This window comes from Muntiacus reevesi, chromosome 1 (genome assembly GCF_963930625.1).
Source record: "Muntiacus reevesi chromosome 1, mMunRee1.1, whole genome shotgun sequence".
In the NCBI taxonomy this organism is placed as follows: domain Eukaryota; kingdom Metazoa; phylum Chordata; class Mammalia; order Artiodactyla; family Cervidae; genus Muntiacus; species Muntiacus reevesi.
In genome coordinates this window covers 282,374,510-282,401,486 of record NC_089249.1, presented here as the reverse complement: position 1 = coordinate 282,401,486, position 26,977 = coordinate 282,374,510, and the positions used below count along the sequence as shown (strand labels likewise).

General features: G+C 39.6%; 1 protein-coding gene across 5 annotated transcripts in view; it reads left to right on the top strand.

Moving 5' to 3' along the window:
• Nucleotides 1-26,977, top strand: part of FBXL17 (F-box and leucine rich repeat protein 17) — a 498,131-nt gene that overhangs the window by 106,048 nt on the left and 365,106 nt on the right. The gene's annotated exons all lie outside the window — the stretch shown is intronic.

Genomic DNA, 26,977 nt, shown 5'->3' with positions numbered 1-26,977 from the left:
GGGGGGAGGGGAAGGGTGGGGGAGAGGGGTGTGTACTGAGAATAGATAGGCTTCTGGACTGAGTTTCAGCAATCTATTATGCTTTGTTTTTATGTGATTCCCCCCCACCCCTACTGATAATATTAAATGGGATGTGGGAGACATAAGTTAGTAAAATACTGTTAACGGAACTTTATTTAAAGTTAATAGAGGAAATTTTAAGTGGCATTCATTCTCAAGGTTCATGACTAATGAATGCTCTGTTCCTTTAGTTTTAATAGATGAATTTCCTTGGGGACACGAGGTTTTTTAAATAACCTAAAGCATGAGTGCTTTTCATTTTCATTATAATGGTTGTTCATTGTACAATTTAGCTGCATTTGTAAATGTGCTCGGGGAGCACCCTTCTCGGGATCTGCCGGTGGAATGGAGTGTAAAGAAGTTATCACTTCTTTGTAGGATGTCTGCAGACACTTAGAGTTTCTCAGTATTCAAGGTACCCTTTTTGTTCTTACGAGCTCCTGCTGTTTCTTCAGAATCTTACCATTTATATGGCAACATGCCTGGCATCCCTTCTCTCTGCCTCCCCTCAGATGTCTTCTTGGAGGTTAACTTACTTCTCTGTTTTTAATCTGCATGTTTGAAAAGTCTATTTCAGAGTTGTTGAGGCAGTCTTTCAGCTTTGGCTGTTTGCTGGTGCTGCTTCTGTGCTTATTTTGCTGGGACCTGATTAGCCTCTTACCGAGGGGGCTGTAGCATACCACTTTGCACTGACGTTTGTAGTAACAGAAGGAGGAATTGTGTTTTAGGGCAGTACCAAAGTTCTACTTCATATTTCTAGTAATAATTTGTTGAGAAAAAAAACTCATCTAAAAGATTTCAGGAACATTATTCTCTGAATATCTGTTTTTGTGGTAGTTTTGTCTTAGATGCTAGAGATTCAGAGGTGAATAGTACATGGTCCTCTTTTTGTTTTTGGGGGGAGATATGAGTCCGGGTGGTGGAAGAGGGGCAGGGAGAGAGAGGCAATACAATATCCATATTTTTATATTCTTGCCTTGCCTCAGATCGCTACAGGATGGAGAATCAAGATTCTTCTTTTGTGCACCAGCTTTATGATGATATGAAAAATACTTATGAATGAAAAAATTTAGAGGGGATGAATAGGCAGAGCACATAGGATTTTTTAGAACAGTAAAACACTCTCTGTGATACCATAGTGACGGACATACCGTTATACATTGTCTAAACACATGGAATGTACTACAATACCAAGAGTGAATCATAATTAAAATAAGAACTTAGGGTGATTGTGATGTGTCAGAATAGGTTCATCAGCTGTAATAAATATATATATCAAAATACTCTGGTGGGGATGTTGATAATGGTGAAGTCGATGCATATGTATGAGGGCAGGGAATATATGGGAAGTATCTATACTTCCCCTTCAGTTTCTCTGAACCTAAAGCTATTATTAAAAAATAAAGTCTCATCAAAAAATAAAGGATCGCATAGTTCTTCATTTGTATCCAGTATAATTAAGTATGACGAAGTTAGTCTTTCTGTGTACATTCTTCCTATTAAGTTCATCAGATTATTCCTGTCTTGAATTATCTCTAGATAATGCTCTCAGTACTCATATAAGTTAAGGACTGAAAGCTTTCATAACAATATAAGGAAAGTGTATGTTCCAAGATAATTTAATTTATGCAGTCAATTGCAAAGTCCTTAAGTTAAAAACCTACAGAAAGAGTTATAACAAGCAACAATTTATATCAACCTCTTGTTAGTAGTGTTTGTATATCTTTAAAGAAGATGAATTTCTCCCTTCTAAAGTCATTTTTTCCCCCAAAGGTTGAATTCTAACTTTTTAGTTTGACACTTAAAAGTAAATTCAACATAGTTCTGATTGAACAGTTTATCAGGGAAGAAGTGAGGAATCAGGCTTTCTGCAATGACTGATGTATTGTGCCAAGTGGCTGATGCATCTCAGAAGGAAAACATGAGAATTTATATAATCTAAAAGTTCTGGTCCTTTTCTGATAACGTTGAACTAGAGCCGTTTCATAGTTACAGATTTGCCTTTTAACCTTACACTTTGAGATAAAATGCTTTGAAAGTAAAAGGGGGAAAGTGCTGGGTGAAGTTTGGTATAAAAGCCACAGCACATACACGCCTGTGTGCATAGACACACACCCCACTCCACTAAAATTATTGCCTCTTTGGAGTAAAATGAGAATAGAAATGCCACTTACTTATGATTTATTCATGAACAGTTTATCCAGCTCATTGATCATTCAGATCCTTTATTTCTCTTTATTTTTCCTCTCTCCCCTGCTTCTCACCTCTAACTTCCTACCAGTAAACTTCTAGTTTTTCTTTCTCATTACTAACTCTTTACCTACCAGAGGGTGGAACATACCTGGGACACACAATAATTTATATTAGCCAGCTTTGTACCTTGTTAGCAGCTTCTGAACTAAAAACCAAATCTTGGTGGGACTGTCTTTGGCATATAGTTGTTTTTAGTTGTTTTTGCCATCTCTGTTTACAATGGATAAATGAAAGTTAATTTTTCAATAATAACATTTAGAAAATATATTTGAAATGAAAAGGACATGATCAAGCATTCTAGGGGTCGGTCTCCACGCAAATGTCGCTTTCTCAGATGGATCTTCCTTGGTGGTAGTGGTAGTTCAGTCACCAAGTCATGTCTGACTCTTGCGACCCCATGGGCCATAGCCCCTCAGGCTCCTCTGTCCATGGGATTCTCCAGGCAAGAATACTGGAGTGGATTGCCAGTTCCTTCTCCAGGGGATCTTTGTTAATCTAACCCTAATAGAGCAACCCAAGTCTTTCTTTATGTTTTTACCTAACTTTATCTTCATGGGACTGACTGACTGACCAGTGTCCCGTGTTTATTAGGACTGACTGACTTACCTGTGTCCCGTGTTTATTAGGACTGACTGACTGACCAGTATACCATGTTTATTAGGACTGACTGACTTACCCATGTCCCATGTTTCTTAGGACTGACTGACTAACCCGTGTCCCATGTTTATTAGGACTGACTGACTTACCAGTGTCCCATGTTTATTAGGACTGACTGACTAACCAGTGTACCATGTTTATTAGGACTGACTGACTGACCAGTATACCATGTTTATTAGGACTGACTGACTTACCCGTGTCCCATGTTTATTAGGACTGGCTGACTGACCCATGTCCTGTGTTTGTCAGGACTGGCTGACTGACCCGTGTCCCGTGTTTGTCAGGACTGACTGACTGACCCGTGCCCTGTGTTTGTCAGGACTTGCTGACTGACCCGTGTCCCGTGTTTGTCAGGACTGACTGACTGACCCGTGCCCTGTGTTTGTCAGGACTGGCTGACTGACCCGTGCCCTGTGTTTGTCAGGACTGACTGACTGACTGACCCGTGTCCCGTGTTTGTTAGCACTGGCTGACTGACCTGTGCCCCGTGTGTGTGAGCACTGGCTGACTGACCCGTGCCCCATGTTTGTCAGGACTGGCTGACTGACCCGTGCCCCGTGTTTGTCAGGACTGGCTGACTGACCCGTGCCCTGTGTTTGTCAGGACTGACTGACTGACTGACCCGTGTCCCGTGTTTGTTAGCACTGGCTGACTGACCCGTGCCCCGTGTTTGTCAGGACTGGCTGACTGACCCGTGCCCCGTGTTTGTCAGGACTGGCTGACTGACCCGTGCCCCGTGTTTGTGAGCACTGGCTGACTGACCCGTGCCCCGTGTTTGTCAGGACTGGCTGACTGACCCGTGCCCCGTGTTTGTCAGGACTGGCTGACTGACCCGTGCCCCGTGTTTGTCAGGACTGACTGACTGACCCGTGCCCCGTGTTTGTCAGGACTGGCTGACTGACCCGTGCCCCGTGTTTGTCAGGACTGGCTGACTGACCCGTGCCCTGTGTTTGTCAGGACTGACTGGCTGACTGACCCGTGTCCCGTGTTTGTTAGCACTGGCTGACTGACCCGTGCCCTGTGTTTGTCAGGACTGGCTGACTGACCCGTGCCCTGTGTTTGTCAGGACTGACTGGCTGACTGACCCGTGTCCCGTGTTTGTTAGCACTGGCTGACTGACCCGTGCCCCGTGTTTGTCAGGACTGGCTGACTGACCCGTGCCCCGTGTTTGTCAGGACTGGCTGACTGACCCGTGCCCTGTGTTTGTCAGGACTGACTGGCTGACTGACCCGTGTCCCGTGTTTGTGAGCACTGGCTGACTGACCCGTGCCCCGTGTTTGTCAGGACTGGCTGACTGACCCGTGCCCCGTGTTTGTCAGGACTGGCTGACTGACCCGTGCCCCGTGTTTGTCAGGACTGGCTGACTGACCCGTGCCCCGTGTTTGTTAGGACTGACTGACTGACCTGTGCCCCGTGTCTGTTGCTGCAGGTGGTTGCCCGCTCTGGCGCACTGCAGCCGCAGACCAGGCACAGGATGTTGGCTGAGCAAACCATGAGCAAGGGCAGCAGCTCTGTGTGTTTTGTAGAAACGGACGCTCGCACTGAAATGTAATGATGTTACCAAGGCTACATTACTACTAGTAGGGGAGGGTTGAGTGACATCATGAATCTTATAACGAATATCCTGAACACTGACAACTCACATAGTTAAGAGTTTCCAGCCTCTTAAATTTGTTAGTCTCTGTATAAAGTAAAAGTTGAATATTTTGTGGTTATATATCGTTTCATAGTGGAGTTTTTTGATTTTCAGTCTAGTAGTAAAAAATTTGGTATAATTTATTAAGGTGTTGTGAAGTATGTCTTGGAAATACTGTCTCTGCTATGTTTGTAGGAGTCTGTGCATAGCCATTTCAGAACTAGATACTCTGTTATACATTAACTGAAGAGTCTATTAGAAAAAAATAATCTTAAACATTTAGATTGGTGTGTATAAATTAGAAACTTGTCAGTAACAGAAGGATACACCTTTTAGAAAAGATTAACATTTCCAAATGTAAAACTTTTTTCAAGGTGGTATTTGTAAGTTTTGTTTAACAAACTTATAGCTCATATCAACCCAAAAAAATAAAATTAGGTAAACACATTATGAAGAATTTAATAGAAAAATTGAATATCTAGATGCAAACATTGCTAGATGTTTGATAGATTATATAACATAATGGCAAATATAAAATATAACACTATTGATAATATTATTTGTCTTTTCTAATGATATCTGTTACTGAAAAATCCTTAAAATATTATGCTAGTCTTTTAAAAATTTCACTGATATCTAAATGTTAAATACTTTTAATGGTGGAAAAACTGATTTTTAAATAATTTTTGTGGGAAATTTTAAATAGTTGCAACTTATTATGCTATAGGATAAGCATAAATTTCTCTGTCATTAATGTTATTAAAAGTTATTTCTCAGTTGTTATTTAGTCGCTCAGTCGTGTCCAACTCTTTGCAACCCCATGGACTGTAGTCACCAGACTCCTCTGTCCATGGCATTTCTGAGGCAAGAATACTGGAGTGGGTTGCCATTTCCTTCTTCCGGGGATCTTCCCAACTGTGCCTCTTGTGTTGGCAGGTGGATTCTTCTAAGGGATTCTTGCCCACATAGTAGATAAAATGGTCATCTGAGTTAAATTCACCCATTCCTGTCTATTTTAGTTCACTGATTGCTAGAATGTTGATGTTCACTCTTACCATCTCCTGTGTGACCACTTCCAAATTACTGATACATTGGTTCTAACCATTCTGCCTCAGCACATACAGAAAACCCCTCCAAAGGACAGTTACGGGAGCCCGAGTTCCTAGTGGTGTAAGTGCCAGAGTGTGGGTACCGGTATTGGTGGAGTGTCTAGAGCAAGCCTGTGCATCTCCCTGGCTGGGAGGTCAGGGCCTGGTGGGCAGTCTGGTCTCGGGCTGGGTGCGGGCCGCGGCCCCTAGTGGCCATTCCCGCGCCCCCCACCCCGGCTTCCGTTTCCATGGGTGCGGCTCAGTTAACTGCTGGACAACAGTGGTGGTGGCAGCACTTCTCTGTGCGCCTGATTGTAACACTTGGGAGAAATCGGGGAACCCACTTCCTCCCTGCCTGCTTGTAGAAGTGGTTGCCTGCCATGACTTTGCCCTCTCCTCCACTTCCCGTCTCCCATCCTTTCTTCACACCTATCAGAAAGGAAAGCCAGTGTGCTTAGGGTCCGGGGTTTATTTCACTGTGGGTGTTTGTTCTTCATAGTTGTCTGAGTGTCTACATTTCTAGATCTTTTCTCCTTCCCAGGACAGAGCCTCTCTGTCTCTTAATGTGAACTGAGAAGCCTGAAGACCAGCCTCTGGTCATGATTAACCTTGCTTAGTGAACTCCGGGCCCTGCTGACTTCCTGTGGCTCACTCTTTGTCTCTTCACTAGCTGAGGGTTTTACTCTCACCTCATGAAAGCCTTTAAGCTGCCCCCATTTACTCAGTTCAGTTCAGTCGCTCAGTCGTGTCTGACTCTCTGCGACCCCGTGGACTGCAGCACACCAGGCCTCCCTGTCCATCACCAACTCCGGGAGTTTACTCAAACCCATGTGCATTGAGTTGGTGATGCCATCCAACCATCTCATCTGTTGTCCGCTTCTCCTCCCGCCCTCAATCTTTCCCAGCATCAGGGTCTTTTCAAATGAGTCAGCTCTTTGCATCAGGTGGCCAGAATATTGGAGCTTCAACTTGACCCTGTTGACACAACAGCCGGACCGCTGTTGCCCTGTCTCCGTGACGAGGTGAATGTATCCGTTTCGCTCGTCCCTGGGAGGCGTGGGCCGGCCCTGCAGAGAGCCGGCTCCCCAGCCTGCCTGCAGCGGGCCGACGCCAGCGCAGTTTTCTTTTTCCTTGAGTTCCTTGCACTGCTTCCCTTACTAAACTGTGGTTTCCCCTGAACTGATGTTTGTGGAGAGAGCCAGTGCTGTAGGGAGTTTATCCATCTTGAGAGGAAATATACTACCTTATAAGTAACTACAGAGCAAGTTTCATCTTAATCGAGGTTGAAAGACTAGTAGTCTCAAGTTAGAAAGTTTAAAAATGGTATTTTATTCCACTGCCTCTGGTCTTCAAAGTTTGATTTTACCAGATGTTGAAATAATGTTTTTTTTTAGGGTACTGTTGGTATCCTCATATGATTCTTTTGCTTTGGGAATTCTTTTTTTACCTTTTGTTTTGCTGTGTACTTTTTATATCTCGTATTATCACATCTTTGACATGGGGAAATTGAGCGTGCCTTTGGACTTCCTAAAAGCTCTCCCATTTTTTCACAACATATTTATGCAGCCCTTTACCATCTACTAGTCATATTAATCTCTAACCGATGCCGTGTGGAGAAAGCTGTGAAGCTCAGAGAGGTCTCTCTGCTGGCCACAGGGACACATCAGTACGCAGTGAGCCGAGGATGTGAACCCAGGCCTGGTTTCGGTCCCAGGGCCCTGTCTAATGTGCTCCAGCCGTGTGGCAAGTAATTACAGTAGAATTCTCTGAATTTTTTGATAACTATTCCTAATCCTATTTGTTTAATAGTAAAATGAGTTTCACAGTGTTTGCTGTTTGGAAACTTTTAAGCCAAGGATTGCCACAAACCCATGTATTAAATGTTGATATGCATTTCTGATAGTTTGTATTTTCTTTAAACCAGCATACTTGCTTTGTACCTGACTCCCTCCTAGATCAAATCTCTTCAATTCCTGAATCTCACAGCTTGAAAAAGTGTTGTTTGTGCTTTCTTTCTCTCCAACTCAAATTAGGCTGTGAAAATAGCTGATAGCAGCCAACGACTTATTGTTGGGAGGAGAAATCTGCCACTTTTAAATCACAGAAACTTGTTATTTAAATGGAAATTATGTAATTGCTTTCATTATAATCTATAGACTGCCTTGGAAATATGTGTACTCTGGATATAGCATGTCGCAGGTTTTTTATTATGTTCAGTTTTTCTCTCGGTTACTGGAATCTAATTTGTGTCATTGGAGTTTCTTTTAAATTCTCAGTGTGTTAACTGCTTTAAGAATATATCCTGAGCACACTCTTCTGCTGACTAGTTTTCTGCCATCTACATTGTAGGATCCTAGGGTGTTTCAGCAGAAGAAACTTAGAGATCATCTCGCTGACTTCCGTGATCATGTCTGAGCAAGTGGAAAGGTTAAATGACATGGCCAAAGCCAGCTCACGAATAAGGAGCTCTTTATAAGCCAGGTTTTCTGATCCCAACTCTCTTGTTCTTTATACTGTTCCACATAATCTCCTTAATGAATGGTAAACAGAAATGTTGTGTTTTTATTTGAATCTGTTCCTCTTGTAGAATCTCACTTCGGTTTTCAGCTGTTGACTGCTTCCTTGCTGCCTGTTTTTAGCTCCAACATAGGAAAAGGGAGAAAGAGGAAGAAGAGGAGCTAGTATTATTAAATCTCTTCTAAAGTCATGCCCTGTATTAGTTTGTTTTGGCTATACCATAGACTGGGTGGGTTAAACAACAGAAATTTATTTTCTCATAATTCTGGGGGCTGAAAAACCTAAGATCAAGATCCAGTCGGGTTCCTTTTTTGGTGAAAGCCCTCTTCTTGCCACTCTTGCTGTATCCTTACATGGCGCACGGCAGGAAGAGCAAGAGGTATCTGTCCTATTTTTCCCCTTTCTTATAAGGCCACAGTCCTATCCCATAAGGGCCCTTACCCTTGTGATTTCATTTAACTTGAATTACTTCCTAAAGACTATCTCCAGATGTAATCACAGGAGGTCAAGGTTTCAACATATGAATTTTGGTGGCGCACAGTTCAGTCCATGGTATTCTCTATTATCATATCCCTGTGAAGTAGCTAGCACGCCTTATAGCTGCTGACAGGCCTGCCTCAGTGGCCTTCACCTGATGAGTCTTCAAGGTCAGGGTGTGACTGGTCTGAGGAGAGGCAGATGGATGCAGGCACAATTTCTTCTGCAACCTTTGGCGAAACAAACTCACGCACCCTTATAGGATTGGTCCGAATTCTCCAGTTCAGGCACAAATAGACCTGTCTTTTAAAAAAATTATTAAATCTCTGATGAGTGTAATATCATTTCACTGTTTGCATTGCTGTTTAAACCCTCCCGGGAGGCGTTACCAGATCATGACTGAAGGTGGGCATTCGGGTACTTGGGCGTCAGAACGCCTCTAAGCCTGGACCCTGGCTTTGCCGCCAAGTGGCCGTGGGCCAGCGCGGAGTATTTGTCCCTGCCTCAGCATCTCATCTGTGAACTGGACAGAATTCCCTCACAGCTGCTGGCCGTGGGCTTAAAGGAGAATATCCTGCTAAGTAGTCAGTATTCAGTTAACAGTAGTGCTCATCATCATCTTCATTTGCTCTTCTTCCTGCACATCGGGGCCCACATGACTCGAACTTACTCTCTTTAGTCCTTCATTTGTCTCTTAGGGACTTGGTAAGTCAGTTGATTCCGTCTCCTCTCTCGGTAGAGTAAATGCTTGCGGGTATTTTTATCCAGACAGAAACGACTAAGCAGCAGCATCCAGGTGTTTGTTGTTTTTTTTTTTTTTTTTTTTTTACTGTAATCAAATTATTCCTGTAGGTGGAAAAATCATAAATCAACTTACGATATTCCAGTAATCTCTTTTATGGATGAAGAACCTGAGGCTCAGGGGAGTTAGCACTTGCCCAGTTCGAGTGAGCAGGATTCTGCCCCGCTCTGCCTTCACGTCTCGCGCGGTTCCCGCTTGTTGTCCAGTTGCTAAGTCACGCTTCGCGACCCCGTCGACTGTAGCCCGTCAGGCTCCGCTGGCCGTGGGATTTCCCAGGCAAGGACACTGGAGTGGGTTGCCATCTCCTGCCCCAGGGGATCATCCTGACCAGGGATCAAACCTGCGTCTCCTGCTTCAGCAGGAGGGTTCTTCACTGCTGGGCCACCAAGGAAGCTGGTTCCACGATACCATATTAAAAACAATTTAACACTTTTGAGTGACGATCTGATTAGCATAAAGTTTTGTAACATCTGAAATATCTGTGGCCCATATAAAGCCCAGGCAGTTTGTGACCCGGGCCTCGTGTAATCCTGTTCACCGAAGCAGCATGTTAGTAACTGAAATGCTATGAAAAATAGCTTAAATGTTTGTGCTGTTCCTGAAAATGCCAAAGTGCTGCAACAGTCATGATGAGCATCAAAACTTCTAAAAATGTTCTCTGGCAAAGAATTTGGTGTTGAAGTCACAATACATACTTAGATAGCTAAGCAAGGAAGGCACAGAACAAGCTCCAAGACAGTGATTAACCTCACGGGAGTAATAACGCCTCACTAAACGGCGAGGCTCCGGATATCGCTTATACAGTCGTAATTGCACAAACACTAGGATGGATCTAGCCAAGATTATAACATAACTAGGCAGGAAGGATTGTGTGAGTGTTTGATTTGAGTGGAGGAAATAGAACTCAACCCTTGTTTCATATTGGAAAGTCAACAGAGAATGGCCTAAAACTTGAAATCAAGAAATAGAAACATAAGCATGGTATTAATTCCAAAATCATCTTGTGAAAAAACTGAAAATGCTTATTACTTCTTGGAAGGGGCAAATTAGGATGGAGGAGAAGACCCTGCTGTTTTTTAAGAAAAGAAACCTTCTGAAATTGTTTGCTAATTTGTCAGATGCATATATAATTTTAGTAAAATGAAAGCTGAAAATAAGAAAGAAAGCAAAAAAAGCAAACTAGTCTAATGGTAAATATTTTGACATTAACTTAGCGAGTGCTTTGTTTGAATGTCAAGATAAGCATTGATTGTCTTTAGAAGGCATCACACTTAATTAATTTGCTTAATATTAATTTAGTATCTGCAAGGTACTAGGCATGTCAGGGAATGTAAATGTAAATTAGACAGTAATCCTTGCTTTCAAGGAAGTTGTGATCTAGTCAGGAGATGAGATATATGCAAATAACCTGAATGGAGGATGGTACAAAAAGCCTGCTGGGAGAGCAGTCTTTCTGGAGCCTTCCTGAATCTGAGCGTTGCCTCAGGTCTTGGGTTAATCATGCAACTCATGTTTCCAGTGATCTTGGCCTCATTTATGGATTTGCAGAGTTGACTTTGTTCTAGACTTTAATCTGTTTCCATTCTTGATGGTTTTGACCCTTTTCTCACAGTTTCTCAGGACTTTTTTGAGTGGGCTTCACCTACGAAGATACTTGGCGGGTTAGAGAAAGCCAGTAGGCGGGAACAGAATATCTTCTTTAGTAGATCTATTTTTAGTTCTAATTTTACTTATATAAGAACAGATGCTTTTTGAGTACCTATGGTACAGCAGAGGCAAATGTTCTGAGGGTTGTTTATAATATTTATATGAGATAGGAACCAGATGTCCTCTCTGATTTCCTTCCAGACTGGTCCTCGAGTCAGAGACGCTTCTGACTGCAAGGGTTGGAATCCAGGAGCATGGTTTACACGTGAAAAAACAGGTGTAGAGAGGTGTAGTGGCTTGTCTGAGGGCAGAGAGTTGGCGATTTTTAGAGTCAACAGAGCAGTTAGGATTCAGAGTTGTGCCTGAAAATTTTCCCCCGCTTCTCCTGTGCCTGTTTTTTGCTAAGCACTTTTACGTAGATTCTCACTTCATCACCACAACTGCTTTGTGTTTTAGGCATTATTTCCTGCCCCTCCCTGATAGCCAGATAAAAAGTTTGAGATCTGTTTTCAGTAACATCTTAAATGTGAGTTTTTCTAAGTGGCTTATCTAGGATTGCCAAGCTATAAAGAGGCTTTAGAAAAAAGTGATAATGTTGGGAAAAATTGCATTATTTTGGATTTTAAGAATTCCATCATCTGATTTTCATCCAATTCAAAACAATGTAATATATGAAAATAACAAAGTGTGGAAATAAATTGACATGTCTCACATGTTAGAAATGACATCCTGAGAGGTAGAACCAAAACATGTTATGCACTGGGTCAGTCTTTCTGTGGACTCAAGCTCAGGATTCATTGGGGTTGAGCCTCAATGTGAACCCAACATAGTTCTGTTATATCCCTAAGAACCAGGGAAACCTGTTGCTACTGAATTAAAAGTCTGTGATTGGATTGCTTAAAAATATTCTGAAATCTGTTCTTTCTCCTTTATGAATTTACCTTTGAGTCTACCTAAGTGTAGGGATCAGTGAGCACATATTGAAAAGTGTACCATTTTCTAAATTTATGATTTTATGAATACTACAAAAAAGGTAGTAACAACCCCATGAAAAGTTAAGATCAGTTTTACAGTGTATATGTATTAAAATATGCTGCATGTTAAGCCTTCAGGACCCTAGAACATAACGTATTTTATTGATAAAATAATTATCTTCTGCCACAATTATCCTTTGTCTTAATGTTTTTCAGTATTGTGGAAAAATATATTTCAGTATGTTAGAGAATAAACAACAAATGTGTGTTGAGATACATGTATATAAATTTCCTTCCAGATTGATTAATCTCTTTGACAGAGATGCTACTCAACACTATTCCATTGTGTTGTATGAATTTATTGTGCATTCACTGAGGCCACACTAAATTATTTCTAATATTGTAGATATGTGTGTAAAGCAACGTAGTATGCAGGTTGCGTGGTATCCAACTTCGAGAAATCTGTGAACCAGTAACCTGTAATGAGCCAATTTGAGGAGGATGTTAAGATTAGCATAAGCATTGATTCTGAATAATTTTCATTTTTTCTTTTTTTAAAAATTTTCTTTTTTTAAAAAAATTGAAGTGTAATTGATTTTACAAGATTATGTTATTTTCAGGTTTATAATATAGTGACAAATATTTTTACATGTTACAAGATGGTCACCACGATTAAGTCTAGTTACTGTCAGCATGCAAAATTATTACTGTTATTGATTATATCCCCTGTGCTGTACCTTACATTCCTGTGACCTATTTTGTAACTGGGAGTTTGTACCTCTTAATCCCGTACCTATTTCACCCATTCCCCCCACGCTTCCTCCCCTCTGTGGACCACCAGTTTGTTCTCTGTATCTGTGAATCTGGTTTTATGTTTCATCTCTTATTTTATATTTTTAGATTCCACATATAAGTGAAATCATATGGTATTCATCTTTCTCTGTCTGACTTATTTCACTTAGTATAATACTCCCTAGGTCTATTCATGTTTTCTGCATGATTTTCTGACGGGCATATTTCGATTTCTCTGACAGCCTTATGTAGGGAAGAGCAGAGAGTAGGCTTGACTTTTGTCCTTTGTTTTTACCATTCTAACTTAACTCACCTTTGTGGGATAGAAACATATTTTTGTGAAATTAGGGCTTATGTTAATTGATTGAGTATTCTACAAGTTAGCATGTTGTCTTTCCTTGGAATACACTTACGTAGGAATCTGTTACTCTTTAACATTACAGAATTAATGATGAAGAAATAATTAGAGGCATTTATGATTTCCATTTTCTCTCAGTATACTGTTCATCCCTTGGGAATAAGTGATGTCTTTAGGTTGTCTTAATGATTACTTAGAATTCATATTGGGTCGTCAGCCTTAGTCACATGGGTGACTTAAGTAGCGGAGAGAAGGAAAGAATGAGGGCCGTTTTCTCCTTAGGTGGGCACTGGATTCGGAAAGAGGCTGTGTGTGCTCAGAGAGTTCTGAAGATTGGTCATTGATGTCTCCTCTGAAATACAACCCCCTATATAATTTAGCCAATTCAAGCTCATTTGAGGGAATCTGCTTGAATATGTTGCAATTTTTTTACAACTGTTCTCTATTTCTTAGAAGCAGAGTTTGGCATTTAAGAACTGATTCACCAATTATTTACTGTAATGAACCTTGAAAATTCTTTACATTGGAAGTTCTGGATTCTATAAATTGTATTCATATCCTAATTAGTTTTTTGCTTGAATTCAAAACACAAATTTAACTAACATAGCAATATTGTAAGAAATGGTGATTTCATACTTATTATTACTTTCATGTAGATACTTGTTTATAGATTTTTTTATTATTTACCTAAATATTTCTTACATTATTGCTCCTTCTAACTATCCTCAGTAGTTAATGCTGGATGTTAGAAGCAAGGAGGATGAGTATCAGCTGGTAGCAAAATCTGACCTACTGGGAGAGGGAGCCGGAAAGGAGCGGGAGAGGGGAATAGTTTCAGAAGTGACACTGGTAAGCCGTGCGACACGAAAGAAGCCTCTGAATGGTGAGATGGTGCTTCTGCAATCTGAAGGACTGTGGGTGGAGAGGTGGCATCTTATGCTTTAACAAATGCAAAAATATTAGTAAAGATTTAAAGTAATACATTTAGCAGGTATGAGTTATTTGAAGGCAGTCTCCAATGAACCATTCCACATGCTTAAATACAAGGATTACTGTTAGAGACGACCTGCTGCGGTACAGAAATGAAGATTCAAAAAGCCTTGTTTTCTTGGAGTACAATGTCCTTTCTGTAATTTATGTCGGTTGTCTTTAAAGAGAAATTTCATAGACAGGTTAGGAAAGCTTTGCTTTTCTACATTAGCTTCAACATTGCTTTGAACATGCAGTAACCATTTTGAATGTTTTTTCCTGAGAATGTTTTATGGACTCAGTGGCTTGCTTTTACTTGCTGAGCTGATTTATGAATGTAGTTTTTTGTTTGCTTGTTTTCTTGTGTTCTTTGGATATGCTGCTCAGCATGAAGGAGCCTAGCTCCCCAGCCAGGGATCCAACCTGTGCGCCCTGCGTTGGGAACACAGTCTTAACCCCTGGACTGCCGGGGCAGTGCTCTGTGAATGCAAGTGTAACGGATTCATCTGATGGCGGCCCAGGTTCATAATGCATAAGCGAATTTGAGGGTTTCCCAGTTAGAACGTAAGGAACCGCAGCAGTCCCTGTTACCAAGCTGTGGTGTGGGTAAAGTAGTGTTTGCCCCTCTGCCAGCACGGAAATCTGGTGTCGGTAAAGCTCTCTTGAAGGCCTGGAGTTATTTCTGTGCCTTTTACCTCATAGCAAGTCAAGGCATTGTCTGATATGTGTTTCACGTATCTTTCTATATGACTCATAGGATACTTAAATGATATTTAAATTCTCAGACATGTGCACTGCCAAATTTCAGAAAAGAAATGATTGCTGGAATCCACACCAAATATATTACTGTGTTTTTCCTCGTTTTTGTAGTTTTACTTGCTCCAGAATTTCTGAAAACAGTTTGAAAATAGTGTTTTTTTTAAGAATATTGTTTTTCCAAAACTTGTTATCAACATGATTTTCTGATTTAACAAAACACTTGCTGAGTTGACTTTGCACTTATGATACTTTTGAATCTGTCACGCACTATTCTTCAATCATGTATTAGTATGTTTCCCATTTTTGCTTAATTGCTCTGGATGCTGTTACAGCCTAAGCCAGTTTTATATCTGGTAACAAGAAAATCTCCCAGTTATGAAATTATAAGAGTGGAAGAAATCTTAGTAATAAACTAAGTAGGTACAGATTTAGAAACTTTAAAGATATGTCCAAATTGCTTTCCAAAATGCTTATGCTAATTTATACTCTCAACAATAATGGAAAGGTATTCTCTTTTTTAATATTATCTCCAACACTTGTGCAAAAGGACTCAGCAATTTCATTTCTGGTTACAATATATGTGTATCTTGCAGAGGCTTTTGTACGTATTTCAAAGAGATATGCAAAAATGTCCATTGCAACACTGTTTGTAATAATTTAAATATAAATTGATAATATAATTGATAAATGTATCACTGTTTATTAAAGAATTGAAAGAGGTTAAATTAATGGAGTAGATTTACATACATCAATATGTCTACATCTCAGCAACATAATGTTGATTGAAAAGCAAATTGTAGAAGGATATATAAAGTATACTTTATAGAAAGACTAAAACCTGTAAAATACTACTTTATAGGATTGGTGTAATATTATTTAGCTTTTCAGAAGGTTTATATAGTATGGAGAAATGTGTGTTGTTTATAACAGGGTAGATAGTCATCTATGATACAGCTATAGGAAAGCAACTGTATGATGTATTTACCATTGTATGTCTTTTTGTTTGTAACCTACTTGTCTTGTAGTCTTGCCAACTTTTTTTACTCACTGTCAAGAAACCTTGTGAATTTTGAAAACCAGATGTTGAATTTTATCAGGACAGTAAAGTGTGACTGTAGAAGGATTTCTTTTAAATTGTTTGATTCCACTGATAAGGGATCAGGCATTTACTGAGTAGCTGTTATCAGACCCTAAACTAAAGGGGTCAGACTTGATTTTCCTGTTCTAACTAAATAAGGAAATAATAGCTAAGAGCAGCTATCTCTGAATAAACATGGGAAGATTTATTTCCTCCTTATTAATACTTAAAGAATTCTAAGAGAGAATACCTTGAGATCTTTTGTATCTTGCAGGTTGGTGAAAACAAGAGGTGTGATGATACCTGCTGGGTGCATATGAGTCAGTATAGTGTTTCTGGAAGATATTGTAGCAAAGTCTCTCAAAATTAAAAAGAAAATGTTCTTTACCCAGAAATACTGCAGATAACTTGCACAGGTTTTTCAAAATATATGTACAAGTATATTCATTGAAGTACTGTTTGCAACAACAAAACAGTAGATAACATAAATATAAAACTGGTTAAATAAGTTTGCATTTTCATATGATAGAATACTTTGCAGTTATATAATTGAAATAAGCCTATGCATGTTGATGTGGAAGGTCTCCAAGATACTGTAAGTGAAAAAAGGAAAGCTGAAAGACAATGTATAAAGCTTGAAACTGTTGGAAGAAATTAAAAAGAAAAATACACAGGAACATATATTATACATGAGCATATGCATTAAAATTTTTTTTGGTAAGAAACTTGAGTGATTACTTTGGGAAATGAAAGTGAGGAGAAGACGGATTTTACTATTCATTTGATACTTTTCAGTACCCTTTTAATTTTCTAAACTAATGCATGTCTAACTAGTATTTTTAAAAAAATGCTGTTAGAGTTTATCTCTGATTTTCCGTTTCTTCACCCACCACCCTTATTTCTGCTTTTATGATAAAGCACACAGCTACTGCAAGGAAACAAGCAAAAATCAACAGTGATTACATAAAACACAAAAAACAATTATGTTTTCAGTGAGTATAGATGGTCACTGAAAAATGCCCTTCAGAATAGGTTGGTATTAGTAGTTATTTATTGTCTTGTTAGTTTAAAACATGCTGTAAAGGTCAGGACAGAATGGTGAAGCCAGTTGGTCATTAACTGTGGTAATCATTGACCTTAAAGAGAATCGGTCCTCTAAATGATTTTCTGAAGTTAATAACTATATTTGAAGATTAGCAGTTATATTGTGATGGTGACAAGCGTGCCAAAAGACATTGGCCCCATTCATATGAAAAATTATGTTTTTACTGTGTAATTTGCAATGGCATTCATCAAAATTATTCATTCTTTCTAAAAGGAAAAAATTGATTGGTAGCAGTCACCGTGCCAAGGTTAGCAATAATGGTGCTAAAGCATCTAAATTTCCTGGCTTTTAAACCTTTTAAGAACATTTGAAAAGATTTATATGGCTTCTTGGATATGTAACAGTTCTTAAAAAATAATGTCACTTTTTTCTTGCATGCAAAAAAATGTGTTTCCCAGTTGTAGAAGAGAGATGTCAGGCTTTTCTAACTAGTTTTACAATCTCCTCATTCATTGGGGTTTACTTTTGGGTAAAGGAAACAGAAGTTGGTTTCCCTGCCCTAATGCGGTGGCCTCCAGTGGGGCCTTTCCCTGAGATCATATTTTGTTAGTATAGAAATATGTCTAATTGTGGGCAGGTGATCTCTAATAGCATGTTTCAGGAAGTATGGGTCACACATGTTCTGTTTTTCGCAGCTCTGCGCTGCTCCTCAGGGCATCTTGCTTGGGCTGCTGGACTATGGACCAAGGCCCGAGTAGAGGGCATTTCTGAATGCAGGGGTGCAGCGCTCCGTTCTCATGCTGTGTCTGTGTAAGTTCGTGGCTTTACAAAGGTATTACCAGACAACGAGCTTCACTATTTGAATAAGTTAAATATAGAATTCCCCGAGTAATAAAATATGCATGATAACTGTTTCTTAATGTGGATTCAGTGTGTTTCTAATAAATTAGCACGTTGGTACAGAATAAAGCAGTATATTTAGTAGTGTTTGGCCAGATTATAAGTAGGAATCAGCCTTTGCTGTTAATCATGTTTTAAAAATCATAGTTAAAATAACGTTCAGAGGTCTTATATGAGATGCATTCCTGGCTTGTCTCTCAGTGTCCCTAGCAGGGAAAGAGGTGAAATCCTCCTTTCTTAAAGCAGTAACCAGGATGAAGCACGTCTAGACATGTAGTCCAGGGTCAGGAAGAACTTAGGTCTCCAGGCCAAATGAGGAAGCTGGTGTGTCCATTCACTAGTTGAAAAAGAGAAAAGAGCAGGGTGTGGGGAGGACTAGGATGGGTTGGACCTGGCTTTGGAGTTTTCTCAGTCCATCCTTGCTCGAATGTTTCAATATCAAATGTGGTTTAGAAAACTCAAGAGGAAGAGTGAAGCTTATTGTATTAATCCAATTTTTTACTTTTTCTCTTCTTCTTCCTTACTTCCCAATGTTCCAAGAGTAGTTCTTTTATTGTTTATTTTCCTTTTCAAGAACTACTTGCTATTTTTTTAGGGTAGGTCTGCCAACAACAAATTTTGTAAGTTTTTCTTCATCTTTGAATGAATGTCTTAGTCTCCTAGTCACTTCTGAAGGATATTTTTGCTGGATATAGAATTCTGGCTTGACAGTTCTTTTCTTTCAGCACTTGAAAAATATTGTCCCATTTCCATCTAGTATCCTTGGTTTCTGAGGAGCAATCTGCTATAATACTGAATTGTTTTTCAAATTCCATAAAGAGATTTTGCTGCTTTCAAGATTTGTTTGTCTTTAGTTTTAAGAAATTTGATTATGATATGTTATAGCACGTGATTCTTTGTGTTAATCTTTACTTTTGGGGGTTCACTCATCTATTTGAATTTGTAGGTATATTTTTTTAACCAAGTTTGGGGAAATTTTTACCATTATTTCTTTGAGTACTGTTTTAGTTCCACATTCTTTCTCTCTTTTTTTTTTCCCTGAAATACTTATGACATGAATGTTACATTTTGCTCAGTGTGTTTTCTCTTTTCATGTTGGATACTTTGTATTTTTCTATCTGCCATTTATTGGCTCTTTGCTCTCCTATCTTCATTTTACTGTTGATAACATCCAGTGACATTTTTTCTTTTGGATTATTTTACTTTGCAGTTCTAAAACTTCCATTTTTAAAAAAAAAATATTTTCTATATCTTTCTGAGACAGTTTAAAATTTTGCTTCAAGAATGTCTGTACTTGTTTATTGGAACATTATTATGACGTGTGATTTAACATTTTTGTTGGATAATCCCAACATCTCTTGATCTTTCCCTGGGAACCTGAGGACAACATAGTGGTGAATTCTCTGTATTATTTTTTGCCTCACACATCCCTGATTTAGTGCTAGAGAAGCTAGCAGTCTGGAAACATTGGTGAACATAGGCAAAAAAAACCCAAAAAACAAAAAAAGCAAAACTCAGGAAAGCCCCGCCGTTTTGCTTTTTCTGGCCACAGTGTCAGAGTCTTCATGTATTTGTTTTATTTATATATAATGCCCACTTTTTTTTTTTTTTTTTTTGCTGTACTTATCAGGAAGAGTAGGCTAATCCATTCTGTTCTGGAACTAGAAGAGAAGTGAAAAGTTGTGTGAATGTTAATCCCTGACATGTGGGAAATGTGAATCATGTCACTTCCTAGCTTAATGTAGATGATGATACAAACCCCCAGAAGCCATGAGTGCCCTGAAGATGTTCTGAAGGCAGTAAATGTTAAATGCCATGCGTAAAAAGTAAAATGTGCTCAAAACTGTAAAAAAAAATCAACTTTGAATATCAAAAGTTTAGATATATTAACTTTTAAGGAAACCTTGTTAAAATTTTCAAACCTGACGTTAGAAGAAATAATAAATAAATACAGTTAACAAAGTTAACTGTAATCATTTATAGTTTTAGGAAAATGACCTTATATATACCAAAACTCTAGTCTGATAGTCTTATCTCCATTTCTACAGAATGTAAAACTGAGGTAGAGAAGATTAAGCAATGATAAAAATTGCAAGGTGGCTAGGGCAAAACCAGATTTTGATGCCTGGATGTTTTCATTTTTACCATGTATTTTGTAAGGCCCATCTCTGGGCCTTTGTACTGTTGTTCTGAGTGGTCCTACCTCACGTCCTGTGCCTGAAATGGTGTTTTAAATGTCTCTCCTTTGTGACTTTCAGGATACCATTTGGTCCTCACGCCAGTGCACAAAAGCAATTTTTATGAAACTATTTTAGCTTTTATGTCACATTGTCATGGGTACCTGTGTAGACCGCTCTCCACCACCATTGCATATACAGATATACCATACAGAGCTGTGACATACTTGATGACAAACATTTATAAATTGAAGTAAAATTAAAATCTGGCTCCCAGGTAGGCCACGTCTCAGTGCCTCCTCTAAACATAATGGACTGTACAATGTTAGGCAAGGACAGATTGCGTAAGATTCAGAAAGACCAAGCGTCTTCAACTAAGTAAACCAAAAATCTCATTGAACAAAGATATATTTCTTTTGATGCTTTAGTGTTCCTTTTTTTTTTAAAATGAGATTCCAAGAACTTGGTTTTCACCCAGATTAAGATATGATCTTTTCTCTCTTTTGCCAAATTAAAGAATTCATTTGAAAGCAGTTGTATTGAGTTTGTAGTATATGAATTCCTTTCCTGTGTTGCCTTTTTTCATCCTCACAGCTCAGTGGGCGTGGGTACTGAAGCAGCTAAGCTGAGACCTGGGATCTGGAGAGGTTAAGTGTGCAGCTGGTAGGAGGCGAAAGCAGAGACTCAAGCCTAGGCCGCCTGAAGCTGCAGCGACGCCGCCTGCCCCTGCTTCGGTGTGGGTACACGCGGGTGCACGTTAGCTTTGCCCGATCGTGATGTCCATGTTTTGGAAACAGGGGGAAGAGGGAGAGGCCAGTGGCCGGGCAGTACGCCGAGCTGCGCCGTGTGGCCTCATCCCCCGCCTCGCCACCCCCCGCTTGGTGCGCCAGCCAGGCTCTGCCCCTGGGGCCCTCCCGTCAGGAGTACCGGGGTTGCCGTGCCCTCCTCCAGGGGTCTTCCCGACCCGGGAGCGAACCCCCGGCTCCTCTGCCTCCTGCGTGGCAGGCGGGTTCTTTACCGCCAGCGCCGCCTGGGAAGCCCCCAGCCTGGTGCCGGGTTTTGGTTCCTGGGGTTAGAGGAGAGGACCAGCTCCGGAAGGAGCCGTCTGTGGAGAGGCCGGCGCCGTGAGGTGGTGCGCCCAAGCGGAAGGCGTGGGCCTCAGGCGCTGCGGCGCGGTGCAGGGCCAGACGCTTCGGCCCGTGGAGGCTGGAGGGAACCGCGCCGGGGTAGGCACGAGAGCGGGAGGGGCCGGGAGCTCTGCTGGTGGCGAGGGGGCCACGGGGGCCAGAGCTGGCGGCAGAGCGGGGCCGCGCCCCGGGCAGCCGCGGCGAGGAGCCGGGCGTCTGCGCAGGAGGAGGGCCTGCTGCGGGCGTCTCGGAAGCTGGAGCGCGCGGACCGCGGCCCTCACTAGGTCAGTGAAAGCGAAGGAGACCTGCCTTAGACTCCGTGCCCGTGAGGTCTGGGATGTGTTTGATTATTGTTTAAAGACAAAATACAGGGGAGAAGCCGTGTAATGCAGCACGACATTATCACCATGTCGCTAAAGCAGTTGCTTTGGAGAGTTCCTGGCTTGCCTCTCTCCACGAGGCATCTCATATTTGTGTACATTTGAAGTATTTTTTAGTACAGCGCTGTTTGTTACCCAGTTATATGTTGGAACAGGGATTCAGGGTTTAACATTTCTTTGCTCTATATTTTCATTCTAAACTAGTGAACTGACTCTATATGGTATTTTTTTTTATGTTTCTTAATATCTGTTAATATATAGGGGAAATACATAAACAAACTTTTAAAAACAGTTCTTTTTGGCTTACCCAAGCAAAGTGTACTTAGGTGTATTGTTTATTGTTTTATAGTATATTTTCTTATTGCATGGAAGAATAATGACTAGGTAGAAATATGGTACTGATTTATAAATAAAAAAATTTTATATGTTAAAATAAGTTCTCTTTTTCTAAATTCTAAGAAAATTTTCATTTGTTTCTTAAAATTTCTAAAGTTTCAAGAAGATTATTTAGGTTAAAATAAGAGTAAATTTTATTTTATTTCTATTATTATTTTTTAGCAATTGTACAAGCTGTCTGTATTTATTTCTTTAATGTATCTAAAATTAATCTTCCAGTTCCTTGTTGGGAAAAATGCCTCAAGTTCATGTAGAGAGTAAACTTTCAAAAGCCTTATCCCATAGTTTTTTCGTTTTTAAAGCATTTATTTTCTGTGATCGTAAGAACATAAAAATATTGATGTATAACTCTGGAAAATAAGAGGAACATAAAGAAAATTAAAATCACACTTACATAATCCCACTAGCAAGAGGCAGTTAACATTGTATCACCTGTTTTTTCACTCTGCTTATATACTTAGCAGAATTTAAACTCCTAATAATTGTATAATCCTGCTTTGTCACACTGTATTTTTCTGACTTCATTAAATATTTAAAAAGATGTGATCTTTCATGGCTACATGGCAGTTTATCAGAAATATACCCCGTAATCTAGCCATTATCCTGTGTTAACACGTCTGAGAGGTTTCGGTTCTTTCTGTAAATACTGCTGTGGTGAGTGTCCTGGTCCACAAATCTGCCCGCCTCTCTGCTGGGCCTATTGCCCAGAAGCCCCTAGACGCGCTCCTTCTGGGTAAAAACATATAAACACCTTTAAGACCTTTACACTGTGGTTTACATAAATGTAAATAAAAATCAGCTAGTACAGTGCCTGGCAAATAGGTACTCAACTACCAACTTTTTCTTAGCAGTAGAAATTCTGCAGTATCCTTACTTCATCCTCAGTGAGCTGGTTTTTCTAGTACCTGCCTTTCCTAGTTTGATTCATCCATGTATTCAGTAAGTGTGTAGTGAGTAGTCTGTCAGGCCCCGTGAAGGTACATGTTGACCTGGACTTAGAGGGGATGTTTTGAAAGTAATGAAAGACCTCCTTTGACCCCTTTTCCTAGAGAGATGAATCTGTGTCTTGACACTGTTCATGAGCTCTGCTCTTCCTGAGCTTCTAATTTGAAAAATGAAGTTAAACATATTTACACATACTATTTTCCCCCTCTGCCAAAATTGACAAGGAAGACACCTCCTTTGCGCTCTTGTTACTTAGCGTGGCCTCTTTTGTGAAGGTTAAGTATGCAGACCAAGTGGACTAGGTCAGGACTTGCTGTCTTGCTCCGGGTTATTGTGGGAACCTTGTTAAAGGAGGGGGGGTTTTATGAGCTGTTTGAAATGTAAGAAGGAACGTTTAGCGAGCTATGAATGTATTTGTCTGACATGATGAAAAATGTATAACCTAATTTTAGGTTTTGTTTTTTGATAATAGGTTTTCTTGTTTAAAGAATGTTAAACATGAATATGTAAGAAATGTTCTATATTCATATATTAGGGTGTTGGTACACTTTTTTTTTTTAAACAGGAGATTATTGGCTTTCATTTATGATTAAAACACAAATTATTAAGACTTTATACCTTGGTTGGATTTTATTCATCCTGGGAAGCGTTTTCTGTTGTTAAAATATTAAAACTTAATCTGAAATATTTTCACAAACACGAGTGACTTTTTGAAGGTTGTTCTCTTGCTTCTATATATTTTCTTTTTGCATATTATATATCACCCTCCTAGGGAGGAGGGTAGTTCTTTTCTGTTATAGAATATTATACTTTTAAGTCAAATCTTCTCATATATTGATGAATTAAGTTCCTTAAAATCACAGGTAAGAAGCTTCGCTGTTCTAGTTATTATCTGACACATTGTGTATTTAGGAGTGTCACCACGCCCAGTTTTGGTGTATATACTTTGTTCTGCTTTGCAGAGCTGTAAGAATACTAGCAATGTACTGTCGTATCCAAGTGCTGTTAGACTAAGATAGTTTGCAAGTGAGAACATTAAAAATAGAGTCAGTGTACCCTTAGAAAATACAGAGTTGTTTGGGTTGCTTCCTTTTATTATTGGCAGTTTTAGATGTGTATTACAAAGTATAGGTAAACCTGTGTACAATGAAACTTGCTACTGATATTTTACCCACTGAAAGTCTCATTTAACTTACATTTTTCTCCCAATATGTGACTTCAACCTGGTGAACAAGTATAGAACTATTCATGTATTGTCATTTCTATTTCTAGTGACTTGGTGGTAGGTGGGACATATCATAATGGAGACTGTCATTAAATGCTGCTTTATGTGTTGGATCAAGTACAGTGATAAGAAAAAAAGTTAATTTTGTACCATAGTGTTCAGAGCGCCAGCTCCATGGAATTGGGGGGAGGATGTATGTGCACTGAGTAGGCGCTCCTCTTTGTTAGGTGCACCGTGTGGAGTGTGTCCAGCACATGGGGATTTTCTTGGAATGCTCACAAGAAGCCTGTTAGGTTTCTATCTCATTTTCATACTTTTGGAAAGCAGATAAATTCTTTGAAGTCAGACAGCTAGGAGGACGAGGAGCTGGATTGCAGCTCAGGCTGCGTCCCGTGATTTCAGATCATCTTACATTTCTGAGATAAAGGAAAAGTTTAATGTCACTGGTTTGAAATTAATACAATGATCATACTTAAAATCCTTCGTTCCGTATTGTGAGCAGCCAGTTAAGAAAAGGTGTCATAGTGGGCATAAAGGGTTCAGAAGAAACACGAGGAGAAGGAAGAAGACCCAGGGCGAGGTAACGGAGTAGGTGGGGGTGGAGGGAAGGGGAGAGGACAGCCCCTGTCGGGGGGAGGAGGCGTTCAGGCAGAGGCTGGGAGGAGGCAGAGAACACCCGGGTTTGTAGATGAAGAGAGGCCTAGGTGGTGTGGGAGTCTAAGGAAGTTACCTTTATCGTGGTGGTTTTCCTCTTCCTCCGTGACTTTTAGCAAGCCTTCTGAAATACTAACTAGCTCTTCTGCTATTCTGAGCGCCGTTCTTTGTGTGTGAGCCTTCTGGGACTTCAGTTCATTTTACCCTTTGTGATGAAACCCCATTCAAAGTTAGATGAGTCAGAATTCAAGTTGTGTTTACGACTTCTATTTTCCCCTGTTTTCTTGCATAACATGTGACGCATCCACACAGATTTTGGTAAGTGATCTGTCTGGTGGATTTAATTTAGGCTTCAGTCACATTCTCATAAATTTCACTTTATACTCTTTGAAGTGAATCCTCAAACTAACCATATCTGTTAATTTAAAAGTTCTATTTAGAAATGAAATAAAGCTTGACAGAATGGAAGACGCTTTACTTTCAGAGAATCGAAACATTTTTTCCTGTAATATGACCAAAGAATTAAATTAGTTGTATGTTTATGAAACGAGGACTTTGTTATCAGCTATGTTTATTCATTACTTAATGGGTCTCAAATTTCGCACTCATATAGATGCTTGAATTGTATTTTAAGTCCATCATTGAGCATGCTGTAATGCAGAGGGCACCAGCTCACATGAGAGGTGGGCCGGCAACTTTAACTTCTCTGTTTCTTCATTTGTGAAATGGAACTTGCACCCGCCTGGGTATCTACCTGGGTGAGTGGGCAGATGTGTATGTGTACTAGAAAATGCCTTGTAAATATTGTCACTAAATACAACTATGATTGTTAGGTTTGGAGATTTCTCTTTAGATTTATTGCTTTCTTTAATTAAAGGGTGAGCAGATACAGAATAGACTAATTGTTCTGTTTCATTTACATTACCCAAGTATTGAATTTCAATAAAATAAAGTATTAGTCAAAGAAACTTGGTCAGCAAACGAGAGGGAAATGGTTGAGTCATAGCTAACTTATCACAGATCTTTTTAATAGGGACACGTATCTGTGCTGTTAATTCTGGACCAGTGTCTTTCCCTTTCACTATGCTTTAATGCATAACTTATAAATCTCTTTTTATCAGCCAATCTGCCTTCTCTAAACCCAGACTAACATTAAGCAAGACAGAATGAGCAAAAATCAGGCAAGGTCAAACAAGCAATCAAATGATCAGATTCTCATTGGTCACTAATGGAATTTTAGACTTTTAGAAAATGATTAGTTATGAATCTCAGTGCCCTTGTTGACAAAGGGTCAGTTTTTATAAAATTGTTATAAATTTTTAATGAGATTTTTAAATTACCATGTTGGATTATTATCTCCATAAAACTATACATAGTTCATTTTTCATATTAAGTCTCACATGAACATTTTTGCTGGAATGATGAGAGTATTATGGCTCTTATTTTTAAAAGATCCTATCTTTTAGAGATATACTGAAATATTTACTGATAAATGTGATGTTTTAGAGGTGGATAGGGCTATTAATAAAACAAACTTGACAATGAACTAGTAATATTGAAGGTAGATGATTGGTAAATGGAGGTTTATTTTATTGTTTTTTCTACTTTTTTATGTTTTTGAAATTTTTCGTCATAAAATGTTAAAAGATTTTACTGTCTGTGCTTCTGATTTACCTAATGAAATAGTTGAATCATGCTAATTAAAAGCCAAAGTTGTAGTAGTAAGCATGAGTTCTTAAATAATCCTTGTTTTTTTTTCATGATTTATAAAAGCAATATATATTCTAGCTCTCTACTGAAATGACATTGGGCATATAATGATACCAGGCATACAATAACTTAACATATTTGAGAATAATCTTATTTGTATAATAGAATATGATTTTTAGTCATAGTTTTGACTTCTTTCTATGTGTTGCTGTTTCGTGTTGTATTTGACTCTTTGTGACCCCGTGGGCTGTAGTCTGCCAAGCCCCTCTGTCCATAGGATTTCCTGGGCAAGAATCCTGGAGTGGGCTGCCATTTCCTTCTCCAGGGGGTCTTCCCGACCCAGGGATCAAA